The 15,363-nt window shown below is 37.7% G+C and overlaps 1 pseudogene; it reads left to right on the plus strand.

The window, feature by feature from the left end:
• The first annotated feature begins 10,459 nt into the window (after positions 1 to 10,459).
• On the plus strand, positions 10,460 to 11,349 carry LOC129017195 (small ribosomal subunit protein uS2-like; annotated as a pseudogene).
• The last annotated feature ends 4,014 nt before the right edge of the window (positions 11,350 to 15,363 follow it).

Here is a 15,363-nt window from a genome sequence, read left to right on the forward strand (position 1 = left end):
CTGTTTAGTTCTATTGGCAAATCATTGACTATCTCTGAACCTCAGTTTCTTCATTTGTAAAATGGAGATAATAATATCTAAATTATAGGACATAATGAGGATTCACTATGATAATATCCTTGGCACTCAATAAGGATATGGTAGAAAGATCATGAGCTTTAACACAGTAAAGACTGGGGTTTGAATTTAATCTTAATACTTAATAACCATAATGTCTTACATTTGTTACTTAGCTTTCTGAATTTCAATTTTCTTATCTGTAAAATAGTGATAATATTAGCTACCTTACAGGTTTTGGTGAAGATTAAATAAAAGGATCCATACAAAGTGCCTAATTCAGTGCTTGGCACATAGCAGTACTCAATGTAAGCTGTTATTTTTTTGTTTGTTTTATTTTTTTTTCCTTCTTTCCCCTTCTGGGCTGTCTTCTCTGATATTCTTACTTTTGGATTGTCTGTCAATAAATAACACCACCATCTTCTCAAATGCTACGTAAAATCTCGAAATTCATTTAAAACAATTTCTTATCCTTGTCATTCTCATTTAACCAACTGCCAGTACTATTTAATTAACTATATGAGACATAGAACTGTTTCATCAGTATCTACCAGCATTCTGATTTTAAGGCCCTCCTACTTTGTGAGGCACAATTATAAGAACCCACATTACTTATTTCCTTTGACTTGCCTGAAGCAGGAATGCTGGTAAATTCTTATGCCTGTTTCTCAGTATTCTACTGAGATGTCCTCTATACCTCTATGCTTATGCAAATAAAGGAGAAAAAGAAAGAAAAATCCACTTGAGATGTTTTATTCTAAGTGTGTGTGTATCTCTGATGTTTGATACCTGTGACTTTTCAGCAATTGGAGTCAACATCCCTGGAGACTATTTTTTTGCCATCAAACAAACATTTGGTAATAAATTGAATCAAATTTCTCTCCCTCCACCCTCCCCGCATCGCCTCACCTTGCCTCAATGTCTGGGTAAACTCTTAAGTTTCTCAGAAAAAGCCCTGAAATCCAGGTGCAATGAATCACCCTCGCATGATAGAAAACAGTAAATAATAAACACTATTAGAGTGAACAATGGACTCTTCTTCTCATTCTCTTTTTCACTATTGACAACATGGCTTTGGGACCTTGAGGAGATTATAGAGGGGAAAATTTTGCCCAAATGTTGCCATGACATATGCCCAGAAACTTCTAACACACGTTTGGTGCTTGCCCAGGGCCTATTGGCTCAATCACCAACCTTTGGTTTCCATTCTCTGGGCTGTGGAAATCTAGGACCTCTCACCCTACAAAGCCTCCACTTCACTGGCTGAGCTGCACCAGGTGGCTCATTGACTCATACATCTTATGGCTTTATTTGAGACTCTGGGCTAGGGACTGATTAGAGCTTTGTCTCCAAAATGCTGAAGGTTTCCAGATGAATTGGCCTCTATAAGAGTTCTGATTAAATAGTATATAAAATAATGGAGAACTCTTTTGCTTATTTTAACTTTGGGAAAAAAATGTTGGAGAAACTAGACTCTTCACTTCTATGTAAGATATTTTCCAGTTCTAAGATATTTCTATTCCTGCTTCTTTACCATCCAACAGCAATAGTAACACAGGGACATTAATGCATAACACCTGTATGGAGATAAAGATGTGCCAGAAATTATTCTAAGCATTTCAAATATATTAGTTCATATAATCCTCACAATAGTGCTATGGGACATGCATAATATTATTATTCCATCATTATTATTCTGATTTTGAGATTAGACATTGAGAGATTAAGCAATTTACTTGTGTTCTAATCCAGGTACTCTGGCTCCAGAGTTAGTGTGCTAAACAATAGTAAGTATGAAATAGTAAGGATTACCTTGCATAGATATTTAGAGTTTACAACAAGTATTCACATATATTATCTCATTTTATTACCACAAGAATCTACTAGAGTTGACAAAGAATATCTATTATTCCTTCATCACTGGGAGGCTGTAATAGAATAGCTAAGAGCATGAACTTTGAATTTAGAAAAATATAGGCTTGAATTTTTGCTCTGAATTTCTGAGTCTCTATTTCTTCACCAGTAAAATGGGGGTTACAATGCCATTTTATAAAATTTTTGTGAGGAGTAAATGAAATAATGTAAACAAAACACTTCTTGCTGCACTGAGTAAATGTTAACAGCTAGCCTTCCTCCCTTCTTTCCTTCCTTCTTTCTTTTCTTTCTTCCGTACTTCCTTCCCTCTCTCAATAAATACTGGGCTTTGTATTTGTACTAAATTATATATACACAAAATTATACATATATTTTTATATATGATATATGGATACTCATATATTAAATCTATTTTATATAAAATATAAAACATAACATAATCAGTTTACTCTCAACCCTATTTCAGGCATTGGTGAGAATAAATTAAGTTAGAGATTGATTTGAAAGAATAAGTAGTATAGTTCAAAGTATATTTATTGTGTACCTCTTATGAGCAGGTATTGTACTAGGAAGGGAATGTGGGTATAAAAATAATTAGATGTGATCCCTACCCTCAAGCAACACATACTACTTGATGAATGAAAGCAAGAAAACTTGAGGGCTCACTCTGTGCCAAGTACTGTATATTACATATAAAATCTCATTATGATCTCTTTTGGCTGCTGAGGAAACTGAGGCTTGGAGAAATAGGTAGAGTGATTTTCTCTAGACCATTGTTATCTGATAATATTTTCTAGGTAATGTGAATACTCTATTTGTGCTGTCCAATATGGACAGTAGACTGTTGATTACTTGAAATGTGGCCAGTGCAACTCAGAAACTGAATATTTAATTTTATGTAATCTTAATTCATTTACATTTAAATAGCCACCTGTAGCTGATTGTTGCCATATTGGAGAGGGCAGCTGCAGAAGATGAAATAGCTGGAAGTAGTAGACTCTGTGCCATCTGAGCCCTGCTCTTCTTGACTGCAAAGCTAGGATTTTTTTTTCCATTATGTGAGTAAGCATGGCTCAAGGCTTCCAAATTTTTCCTAATGTGTTAGGGGAAAACCCCTTGCCAGCAGAAGACAGGCAGTCCTGATGGCGGGGGTAGTGTGAAGAACATCCACCCACACATGGCACACACATTTCCTCCTTCTCAGAGCGAGGACTGGGACTGTGAGCACTCATCCTTTTATACTACAGCCCTAAAAACTAGGAAACTTTTGCATGCATGGATTTCCCTTTGTTGCAGTAGCAATCTTTGAAAAATTTCTAGTGTTATTGACACAATAAGAAGACCAACTAAGGTCCTAAGTAGGCAGGACTTCTGAAATCCTTTAGTGGGAAAATAGGAAAAAGGCTGCTTGTTGTTAGGGTGAGGCATTATAACACTATAGGCCAAAGGCTTTTAGATTTTCTTGTTGCCATCTTCAGGATTTCAAAAGCCATATCACCAACAATACATTTGCTGCCAACCTGAATATAAAGATGTGATGACTCAATTCTTCCTATGGCCTAGGCTGACAAAAAGACTTCAGAATTCTAAATAAATACAGTTGGCCCTTGAACAACATGGGTTTGAACTGCACGGGGCCACTTACACCAGACTTTTTTTCAACCAAACATGGGTGGAAAGTATTCATGGCACGTATACACACGTGCCACAGGGCCAGCTACTGGACTTGAGTATGCGCGGATTTGGATATATGTGGGAAGTTCTACTACCACAGGTCCTTGTTACAACAGGGACGACTGTAGTAGCATTTGTTTTTTGGTCTTTACTATTGCTATCATTATTATTATTAATAAGACATTTAGTTTGTATAGGAGACACTGGGCAGGGCAGGTGTTAGATACATTACCATATATGCAGAGAATTTGTGTGTGTAAGGCAGTAAATAGCCTTATAATTTCTGGAAAAATGATTTATTCACTAATTTATTCATTCAGCCAATACTGATAATTAACAAAATTCAGAAGCAATCAAATAAAATACTGACAGATAGGTGCCAGAAAGAAAATGCTCAGGAAGCTGCAGTAGTAGAGAAAGAACTACTTTGGACAAGATAGTTAGGAACTTTCTGAAGAGGTGACCTAAAGCTCCCACATAGATGTTGAAGGGCAAGCCATGAAAGTGACTGGGAAGAGCATTCTGAGCAGAGGAAGTTTTAAAAAAGGCTCTGACGCACACCGGATCTTGAAACATTCAAGGGTAATTATCAAATTTCTGATGCTTATCAGATGTTTAAGAGAGGATGTCAAGTAGGCAATTGGATATGCAGATATAGAACTCAGGGGAGAGGACTTGTTGGATAAATAAATTTGGGAGTCATCAATCATAGATGGTATTAAAATAATGGGGCTGGATGAGATCACTTATAAGCTGTGTAGGTAGGAAAGAAACAAAGGACTAAGACCGAACCTGAGGAACTACAACATTTAGAGATTAAGCAAAAAAGTAAGGCAATACAAAGAAAAATTAAAAGCAGAAGCTCAGAAAATGAGAGGAAAATCAGGACTGGTGTCATAAAAGCCCTACAGAAAATAGTCTTTTGAGGAAGAGGTGGCCAAAGAGGTCAAACCCTACTGGAAGTAACATGCAGCAGAGGACCCACTGGATTTGGCAGGAGAGAAGACCACTGACAAACTTGTTAAGGGAAGTTCCATCAAGGTAGTAGAGATGGAGGCCTATTAGAGTGTATTGAAGAGTGAAAGGGGAAATATTCTCTTGTATATTTCACTTTTTTCTTTGTGAACTTTTGCTGTAAAGAAAATAGAACATGACGGTAGCTGGAAGGGGATGTGGAATCAAAAGTTTTTAAGGTGAACAATATTTGAGAATATGTTGACGGAAAGGATTAAACAGAGTGGAAGAGATGGGCAATGCAGAATAGAAAGAGGGTAATCAAAGAACTAGCATTCATGAGAAATGAGAATGAAACCGAGCATAGCTGAGCAGCTGGTCCTTGGAAGGAAGAGAGATTGTAACTGTAGGGAGGGAGGAGAAGAAACATCCAGAGGAAGGAAGGGTTATAGATTAACAGTGGGGAAATGAGGAGCTACCCTTTGTTGGATTCCTTTTCTCACTGAAGTCAGGCAAGGGCATCAAATGAATGTTAGGACTGTGGAAGGAGGCAAAGTGCTTGAGAAGAGCAAAAATATAAAACGGTTGTCTTGAAAATGTAGGAAGTAAACCACCTAAGTAATCAGTCGTAATGTTCATCAGTGTTGAGTGCCCAATTGGGACTCAAGATTTGTGATTACAGTGTTAAAGTGAAGTAGACTTTTAATTGTGTAATTTTCCTCTAGGAGTGGGCACAGAGGAGAGAGTTAGATTCAGCCAGAGTTGGAACTTCATCATGTGAAAGAGGGGCAAAGGGGTTGAGACTTTTGTAAAGGAATTATTAAAATGATAGGCCCAGGAAAACTTGATGAGGTGGGTCAGTGGCTTAGAAATCAAGAATTGTTGCATGAAGTTGCTAGAGAAAGTAAGCAGGAAGGGTTGGAGGTGAGGATCACAAAGCGAGATGCTTGAAAATGAAATTAGGAAGTGGTGCATTTACTGGGGATGCCAAGGCTCAGACTGTGACCATGGGAATGAAAAAGAAGGTCATTGGAGGAGAAGTGGTCAAGCAACTGACAAACTGGGGTGTTGACTGGGCCAGCAAGATGGCTGGTGCAGAAATAATAATGCCAGATTTTAGAGTAGAAAGTTTGAATTATTTAGGATTTGGTATGAAATTCATGCTTTTTCTTTGCTCTATGAGATGCAGCAGTGTGGTAGAGTCAGGGCTCCAGGTTTTGAATTCTATCACTTAAAGTGTGGAACTCTGGGCAATTTTCTCCTTTCCTTTATCCTCAACTCTCTCCCTTTCTTCCTTCCTTTCTTTTTGAAACTCTCCCAGATTTCAAGCATCATGCAAGGTGATAGGGATATAATAGAAAGGAGACATAGCATCTGCTTCATAAGGCTTATACCAGAGATAGAGGCAATCCAATAATTAGGCAAATGTATACTTATGACATATGCCAAATGTTGTAAAATAAAGTATTAGTGGCTATTAGATTTTGTAACAAATAATCTGCCTTCATTAAGGGGGAGAGAGAGTCAGGGAAGCTTTCCCTGAGGAAAGGATGTTTGAGATGAGAACTTGAAGGATGAATAAGAGTTAACTTGGACTGTGGTGTAGGGGCTAGGAGAGATGGGGATTATGTTACAGGCAGAAGGACCTGTATATGCAAAATTGCTGGGGTTAAAGGGATCTTGTCCTTTGGAAAAACTGACATATAAGATTAGTGTGTCTGGAGCTTAGACAGCAAAGGCATGAGATGGGGTTGAAAAGCTGAGTGGAGGCCAGGCTTTGCAACATAATTTAGGTTACATAAGGATTTTGGTCTTTAACTCAAAAGTGACACAAAGAATTTGAAAAGGTTTGTGTAAAGAAGTTGCACAGTGCTAGTTGTATTTTTCAGGAGATCATTTGCTACTGTGTAATGAAAATTGAAGGATGATAGAGGTGAACTTGGAAATCATCTGTAGTCAATGGTAGTAAGTCCGGGTGAGAGAATAATTAGCCTCAGGGTAAAAAATGTTGGGTGGAAAGAAGTGAATGGACTTGAGGAATAATTAGAAAAGTAGGACTATAAGATGGTATGAATGAGCGGATTGCATGGAAAGGAAGGAATCAAGAATTATGTTAATTTTAGGTTTATGGCATCTCACCAAACTTTGTCTTCATCTCCATAATAGAAGTTATGTATGTGAAAGTGCATTATAGCATGCTATTTTTATTATCTGTGAGAATATTTAGGAGTGAACTACATACTAATAAGCTAATCATCAGATGGTCTATTTCTCAAAGTAGATGGTAAGATCCTTGAGGACAGAGACTAACTATACGTTATTTTGTGTCTCTAGTTCATATAATATTGTACCCATCACAGGGTAATTAGTTTTGCCCTCTGTGTTGGTCCTTGATCTTTTTGCCCTGAGATTCAGCTGTACACTTCCCTACTTGCTTTTATATTGTAGCGGGCTGGTTCCTGAAGTCTCTTGCCTTAGGCTTCTACATCAACCAGCTAGCTTTTGTCTGGATTTGCCTGTTGCAATTTACTGGAGAGATTGCAATAGGAAGAAGGGAGAAGCCAGGGGTTTTCTCTCTGTGTCTTGGGTAATATCTGAGGCCCTTGACTCATGGTGATTCTAGGTTCAGCCAGGTGACCTGGATGCTTAAGTACTTGTCTTTGTTTTTTAAGCCTAGGAGTGGTAGTAACTCCCTGCTGTTGCTAATCTCTGGGGTACCTAATGGTCCCTTGTGCAGCCTCTTACTCTTTCATCACCTGTGTAACCAATTTCTCATATTAAAATTTTCTATTTTAGACATTTAGAATAGTTTTTGTTACATCCTGTGAGGTTAGATCTTGACTTATACACACATGGGCCAACTTTGATTAATTGTCAAATAGCATATTCTTTTCCACAATGCAATATTTATGTACAAATAACCTTTGAAACTTTAAAACAATAAAAAACAAGATACTTTCAACATAAACAAATATCAAAATTACAAACAAACTTAGAATGGTATTCCTTGTAATTTAGCAATAACAACATTAATTATAAGTTTTTTCAACTTATTTTTTCAGCTGACTGAGCTTCAGAGCTGAGACAAATGTTTCACTTAGTGTTCTTTAAATACTATTTAGCTAGTTCTAATTTGAAGAAAAAACATTCATCAGTAGAGACAGAGAGAGAAATCAAAAAATAAAATAAACAACTAACATACTTTGGAAAAACTTGTCATTATGTCATAGTATTACATGCTCTTTTGGCAAATTTATGGATAGTTTTAATTTTTTGTTTCACTTGGTAATGGTTTTATACAAAACAGTGATATCATGGGCAAGGATTCTGTTATGTTGCTTGAAAATTTACTTGGAGTCTTCTCTGTGTTCCTTACAATAGACTATTTTTTCAAGATAGCATTATTAATTGATTTACTGATATACTTACTGGCTTATTAAAAATTTATGGAATGACTACTGTATTTTCCTTAAAAAATAAAATATTTTACGTACAGAACAATTCTTTAATGGACCTTCCTTGAACGTTATTGAGGTTATCAATCTATTTTTGAAATAATTTATTCGGGTGAAATTCATATAACAAAATTACCCATTTTACAGTGAACAACTCAGGGCAGTTAGTACGTCCATAATATTGTGTAATTATCACCTCTATATGGTTTCAAAACATTTCCATCATTCCCAAGTAGAACTCTTTAGCTATTAAGTAGTTTCTTCCCATTCCCTCTCCCTCTAAGCCCTGACAACCACCAATCTTCATTCTTTGTGGATTTACCTAATCTGGATATCTCATAAAAATAAAATCAGATGAGATGAGACCTTTTGTATCTGGTTTATTTCATGGCTGAATAATAATCCACTTGCATGTACAGTCATCCTTTGGTATCCATGGGGGATTGGTTCCAGGATTGGTTCCAGGTAGTATTTGCATGTGACTTATGCACATTCTCTCGTATACTTTAAATTATCTCTAGATTACTTATAATATTTACTGCAATGTAAATACTATATAAAAATTGTTACACTATTTTTCATGTGCTTGTTGGCCATTTGTATATCTTCACTGGTGAGGTGTCTGTTTAAGTCCTTTGCCCCACTTTTAAATTGGGTTGTTTGTCTTTTTGTTGTTGAGATGTGGGAGTTTGTTAGATATTCTGGATACTAGGCTTTCGTCAGATATATCATTCACAAATATTTTCTCTTATTCTGTAGGTTTTCTTTTCATTTTCTTTTTAATGTCCCTTGAAACACAAAAGTTTTAAATTTTGTTGAAGTCTAATCTATCTGCCTTTTCTTTTGCTGCTAATGCTTTTGATGTCACATCCAAGAATCCATTGCCAAACTCCTTTGGCAATGATGAAGACTGATCTGCTTTTATTTCATTAATTTTTTTAGAATAAATTTTGTTATGTATATTTAAGGCATATAACATGATCACGTTATGGAATACATATAGATAGTAATAAGGTTACTATATGGAAGCAAATTAACATATCCATCATCTCACAGTTACTTTTTTTGCATGTGGCAGGAGCAGTTAAAATCTACTCATTTGGTACGAATTGCAAATACAGTGCAAGTTTATTATTTATATCCCTTATGCTATACATTACATTTCTAGACCTGTTTATTCTACATATCTGCTACTTTGTATCCTCGACCTACATCTCCCCATTTCCTTCCCATTTCTACTGTTCCCTGCCATTGGTAACCAATATTTTGTTCTCTGTATCTGTATATTTAATTTTTTTAGATTCCATATATAAGTGAGATCATGCAATATTTTTCTCTTTGTGTCTAGCTTATTTTACTTAGTATAATGTCCTCCAAGCTCATCCATGTTGTAGAACATGGCAAGAGCTTGTTATTTTTTAGGGCTTAATAATATTCATATATATATGCCACTATTTCTTTACCATTCATTCATCAATAGACACTTAGGTTGTTTCCATATCTTGATTATTGTGCATAATGTTGCAATGAACACAGGAGGGAGATATCTTTATAAGATAGTGATTTTATTTTCTTTGGGTATTTGCCCAGAAAAAGGTGTGCTGGGCCATATGGTAGTTCTATTTTTAATTTATTTAGAAACCTCCATACCGGTTTTCATAATAATCATACCAGTCTTCATTTTCACCAACAGTGCACAAGAGCTCCCTTTTCTCCACACCCTCACCAACATTTATATTTTGACTTTTTAGTAGCCATGCAAACAAATATGAGGTAGTATCTCATGATGGTTTTGATTTGCATTTCCCTGATTAATGATGTTGAGCACCTATTTGTATCCCTTCTGGCAATTTTTTTAACTTTTGAGAAATGTCTGTTCAAGTCTTTTGCCCATTTTAAAATCAGCTTATTTGTTTTACTGCTATTGAGTTGTATGAGCTCTTTATAAATTTTGCACATTAACCCTTTATTAGGTATATGGTTTGCAAATATTTTTCCCTATCTGTAGGCTGCTATTTCCTTTTGTTGATTGTTTCCTTGGCTGTGCAGAAGGTTTTTGGAATGATGTAGTGCCATTTATTTATTTTTGAATTTGTTGCCTGAGCTTTTAATGTAATATCTAAGAAGTTATTGCCAAGACTAATGTCCAGGAGTTTTCCCCCATATTCTCTTCTAGGAGTTTCTATAATTTCTAACCTTACATTTAAGCTTTTTATCCATTTTGAGTTAGTTTTTGTGCATGGTATAAAATAAGCACCCAATTTCATTCTTTTGCATGTGGAAATAGTTTTCTCAGCATCATTATTTGAAGAGACTATTCTTTCCTGATTGTGTCCTCTTGGTGCCTTTGTCAGAAATTAGTTGACTGTAGCCATGTTACCTATAGAGGGGTCCAAACGGTGCTGTTGTGGATTTCTGCCATAACTTAAAGGGAAACTTTCACAATGTCCAAAGCCCTTGATGTCCTGCAAATGAAAGAGGAGGATGTTCTTAAGTTTTTTGCTGCAGGAACCCATTTAGGTGGCAACAACCTTGACTTCAAAATGGAACAGTACATCTATGAGAGGAAAAGTCATGGCATCTACATCATAAATATGAGGAGGACCTGGGAGAAGCTTCTGCTAGCAGCTTGTGTCTTTGTTGCCACTGAAAACTCTGCTGATGTCAGTGTCATATCCTCCAAGAATACTAGCCAATGGGCCTTGCTAAAGTTTGCTGCTACCATTGAAGCTACTCCTATTACTTGCTGCTTCACCGAAAATATCACTAACCAGATCCAGATGATCTTTTGGAAGCCATGGGTTCTGATGGTTACTGAGCCCAGAGTTGACCACCATCCTCTCATAGAGGCATCTTATGGTAATCTGCCTACCATTTGTTTGTGTAACACAGATTCTCCTCTGCACTATGTGGACATTGCCATCCCATGCAACAACAAGGGAACTCACTTAGTGGGTTTGATGTGATGGATGCTGGCCTGGAAAATGGTTTGCATGTGTGGCACCATTTCCTTTGAACACCTATGAGGGGTTATGCCTGATCTCTACTTCTACAGAGATCCTGAAGACCTTAAAAAGGAAGAACAGGCTGCTGCTGAAAAAGCTGTAACCAAGTAGGAATTTCAGATTGAATAGATTGCTTCAGCTCCTGAGTTTACTGCTACTCAGCCTGAGATTGCAGACTGGTGTGAAGTTGTGCAGCGTGGGTGCCCTCTGTGCCTATTTAGTAGTTTCCTGCTGAAGACTGGAGTGCTCAGCCTGCCATGGAAGACTGGTCAGCAGCTCTCACTGCTCAGGCCACTGAATGGGTAGGAATGACCACTGAGTGGTTTTAAGATGTTTTTCCACAGACTGTTAAGCAACACAAAAATAAGGTTGATGGAAAATAATCATCAGTTTCTTACAAAATTTAGTTGACTGTAAATGTTTGGATTTATTTCTGGGTTCTCTATTTTGTTCCACTGGTCTATGTGTCTGTTTTTATGCTAGTACCATACTGTTTTGATTATTATACCTTTGTGATTTAATTTAAAATCAGGAAATATGATGCTCCTAGTTTTGTTTTTCTTACTTAGAATTGTTTTGACTATTTTAAGTTTCTTATGTTTCTATATAAATTTTGGAATTGTTTTCCACTACTACTGTAAAGAATACCATTGGGATTTTCCCAATTTCATTGAATTATTTATTTGTGTTCTTGTATATTTTGCTTAGTTTCCTTAAGACCATTATTTTTGAATTCCTTTTCATGTATTTCATAAATTTTCATTTCTTTGGGGTCAGTTACTGGAGAATTATTGTGTTCCTTTGGTGGTTTCTTGTTTTCTTGCTTTTTTGTTTTTTGTTTTTCTGCACTGATGTCTCAAATCTGATGGTGCAATCACCTCTTCCAAACTTTAAAGAGTAGCTTTTGTAGGGGAAGACTTTCACCTTCAGATGGGCTTGAGATTGCTGGGTAGGTAGGATGCAGTGGCTCTGGTTCCTTGTGAGTACATGATGTAGTCTCCAACCAGCTTCTTTTGTGATCAATGTCCACAATGACTACAAGTGCCTCTATGTTCTAGGCTGCAGGAATTTGTGGCAGTGACAGTGGCTGTGTAGGTTATAAAGGCCAGGGCTTTAGCAATACTTTTGTTCTTGTCTTTCTCTCAGTGGAAAGTTTTAGCTGAGGGGATATCTGTTGATGTTGGGTCTGACACAGCTCTCAGGCAGCTGCAACAACACTGGGATCCATGGTACTAGTGCTTGGAACAGCTGTGGGGTCAGGTTCCTGGGCTCAGTGAAACTGCTGTAGCAACTGGGACTTGAGGCAGAGGTTCACTTTTCAAGGTCCAAGTGGATGCAGTTCTCCCACCAAGACAGGATCTGTTGCTCTGAGGCACACCCCAGTAGCTCAGGCCCAGGGGCTTGGGATGTGGTTGTGGTCTGTCCCTGGTGAGCAGGGAATAGCACTGGCATGTCTCGGGGGAAAAAATAGGTGCTTCAGTGGCTTAGGCTCCAAAGAGCAGGACTCAGCTGCACTTCGGGACCCCAAACCAACAGGGCACAGTGACTCTGGAATGAAGAGGATAGAGTATCTTTGTGGTAGCGTGGACCTAGTGGGTAGAGCAGAGCAGCAGTTTGTCTCAGGGGTGACTTGTTACCAGGTAGGCACATTGCAGTGGTAGCAAAACCTCAGGGATGGAGGAGTGCAATAGCTACTCACCCCTAATGTAGGATGCACTCTGGCAGTGACTCCGGTTTTAAGGTGGTACAGTGCAGTAGCAGCATGGGTCACAGGAGCTAGGGGCACAGTAATGGCTTTTTCTCTGAGGGTAGCTTACTGTGGACTCTGAGGAGCTTCCTCAGCTAGGTTCAGAGGCTGTGAGTACTGCAGCAATCTCTACTAGTGAAGACTCAGGTATTCGTGATGGTGATGGCAGGTGCTGGGATCTTCTTATTTACTTTTTCTCTGCAAGAGGGACTCCCTCCTGGTTCTGAGCTGATTCCAGCTGGGTGATGGGAATACTGGAGGCAAGATGTTTCCTTGCTTTCTCTATGTGGCCATCCTGGGTTTCAATGCTCCACAGGATTTCTGCCACTTCTTTGCTCTTCTCTGGAGCTCTCTTTTAGTTATTTTGGTCAAAATATAGTTGCTTTTTCCTTGTGGGTTTTTTTCTTTGTGGGGAGGGAAGAGTGCTAGGAACTTCTAATTGGCCATCTTACTGATGTCACTCTCCAATCTACTTTTAATGTTTGTAAATTTTTGAATATGTCTTTTATATCATGTACAACTTGATCTATATAAAACCATATACATACAAATGTGCACATATTTATATGTATGTGTGATATATGACACATATTCCTTTCCAAAATATCTTTTAATTTATTGAATCATTGGATTTTTTTAAACAATGTCATGAAGTAGACAAAGCAATGGTGATTATTCTCCTTTTAAAGATTAAAAAACCTAAACTTTAAGGAGGAAAACTGCCTGCCAATGACTTATGAATGGTAAATAGCAGATAAAAGATGTAAGTTCAGCCATTTGATGCCAATCATGTGTCTCTCATTTTACCATCTTGTTTCACTAGGTTGTTACAGTATATTTGCTGAATAATGTGAAGGGCAAGAAAGAAAACCAACATTTGTTGTGTCTCTAGTATGCACAAGACTTAATTAAGGTGCTCTCACATGCACCATTGTACAGCTCTTATACCATCCTAGAGGTGGATGTTGATATTCTGATTTTAAGATGAGGAAAATGAGGCTCAGAGAGTTTGCAATTCACTGTGTATTGTAAAATAGCCAGTATCAGAGCTTTTGTTCAATCCTTAGTTGGCATGATTCCTTGTGATAATAGAGCACTTAAAAGAGAGCCTAGTGGCGTGGGATTGTTTCAAAGACAGATAGTAATAGAATAAAACCCCCAAACGGGATGTGATATCATAATTTTCTTCTTTGTCTTCAATCACTTGTGTTTAATAAAATCTGAGCATTTGTTTCTTACTCTTACACCTCATCTGCTTAACTGATGTCTTGCTTTTTAAAATTACCCTTCAACCAGTATCCTTTTCCTGACAATATTAAATACTCCCCCCACCAGGGATGTGGAACCATTTTTCACAGCTTCAGCCTCGAGTTCCAGCTGGCCAGGCCCTATGGTATAGCTCTCCCAGTCACCATGGATCCTCATCTGGTACTTAACAAATCCTGCCCCTCCCATCCATATTCTTGGCACAAGGACGGAAATTAAAAATTAAGAGAAATTCACCTCTGACCTTTAATTTACTTTTTAATAAAAGCACTTTGAGTCACTTGCATGCTTCATGCCAGACCCAAGGAGAGCCAATTTTCATGGCCCTTTAAAAGCAAACCCATTCATCTTCATGCCCTGGCGTTTTTTCAGTGTGTCAATCCTCAAAGTCAATTGTTAGCCCAGAGCAGTGGTCCATGATAGAATCCCACTCAGTGCCCAGCACACAATAGGTGCGTGAGCATTGACTGTGCTCAATGAATATTAGTTGTTCTTGAAAAGTGAATGACAGTGCCCTACATAGCAAAATAAATTAATGATTAAAAGATACATCTAATGAACTCCTAACTGGGACTTACTAGAGTTATTCAACTGATGCAGCCAAATTGTTACATTTTCAAAGAATGGATATGTAGATATATTGAATTTATATAAGAATTAGGTTAATTGAATATGTCAAATACTGATAATTTGCTTGGATCTGTGTTAGACACATGTACTGACAGCCACCTTCATCCTTAAAGTCATTCTGTGATTCCCCTTAAGACATGGAGTCAGGTAACTGGCCCACTGTCTCACTGCAGGATAGGGGGCTAGATGTTTGCCTAGGACTGACTTTTAAGCTTTTCAAGGATATCTTGCTTATATTGGGTGATCTGTGACTTTTCTTATGGCACAAGCATTAGTCACACCCAAAAATATATGTACATACATAGTTTGTTTATAAAGGCCATTGGGAAAATAATTCTCAAGAACATCTGAGAAAGCTGTAAGGACAATGTCATTAAGTCTGGCTCCTTTGTTCTTTTCAGATTCCATATCCATTCCCCAGGCCCCCCACCCTTGTTTCTTCATTCCTAAGGCATTGTAAATATAGCAAACTCTGCATGTATGTGTGTGTGTTTGTGTGTGTGTGTGTGCACGCACATGCATGTGTGGTGGTGGTAGGGGCTGATGGAAGCAGGCTGGTCTCAGAGCCCTTGAGCAGGCTGTATTTGTGGCCTACAAGGAAAGGCCATGTAGGGAGAGAGCCGTGTTGCCTAGTGGAAAAAGCACTGCACAAGGATTCTTATGAACTGGCTTTGAATCCTGGCCCTACCACTTAGGAACT

This window comes from Pongo pygmaeus, chromosome 1 (assembly GCF_028885625.2).
Source record: "Pongo pygmaeus isolate AG05252 chromosome 1, NHGRI_mPonPyg2-v2.0_pri, whole genome shotgun sequence".
Classification (NCBI taxonomy): Eukaryota; Metazoa; Chordata; class Mammalia; order Primates; family Hominidae; genus Pongo; species Pongo pygmaeus.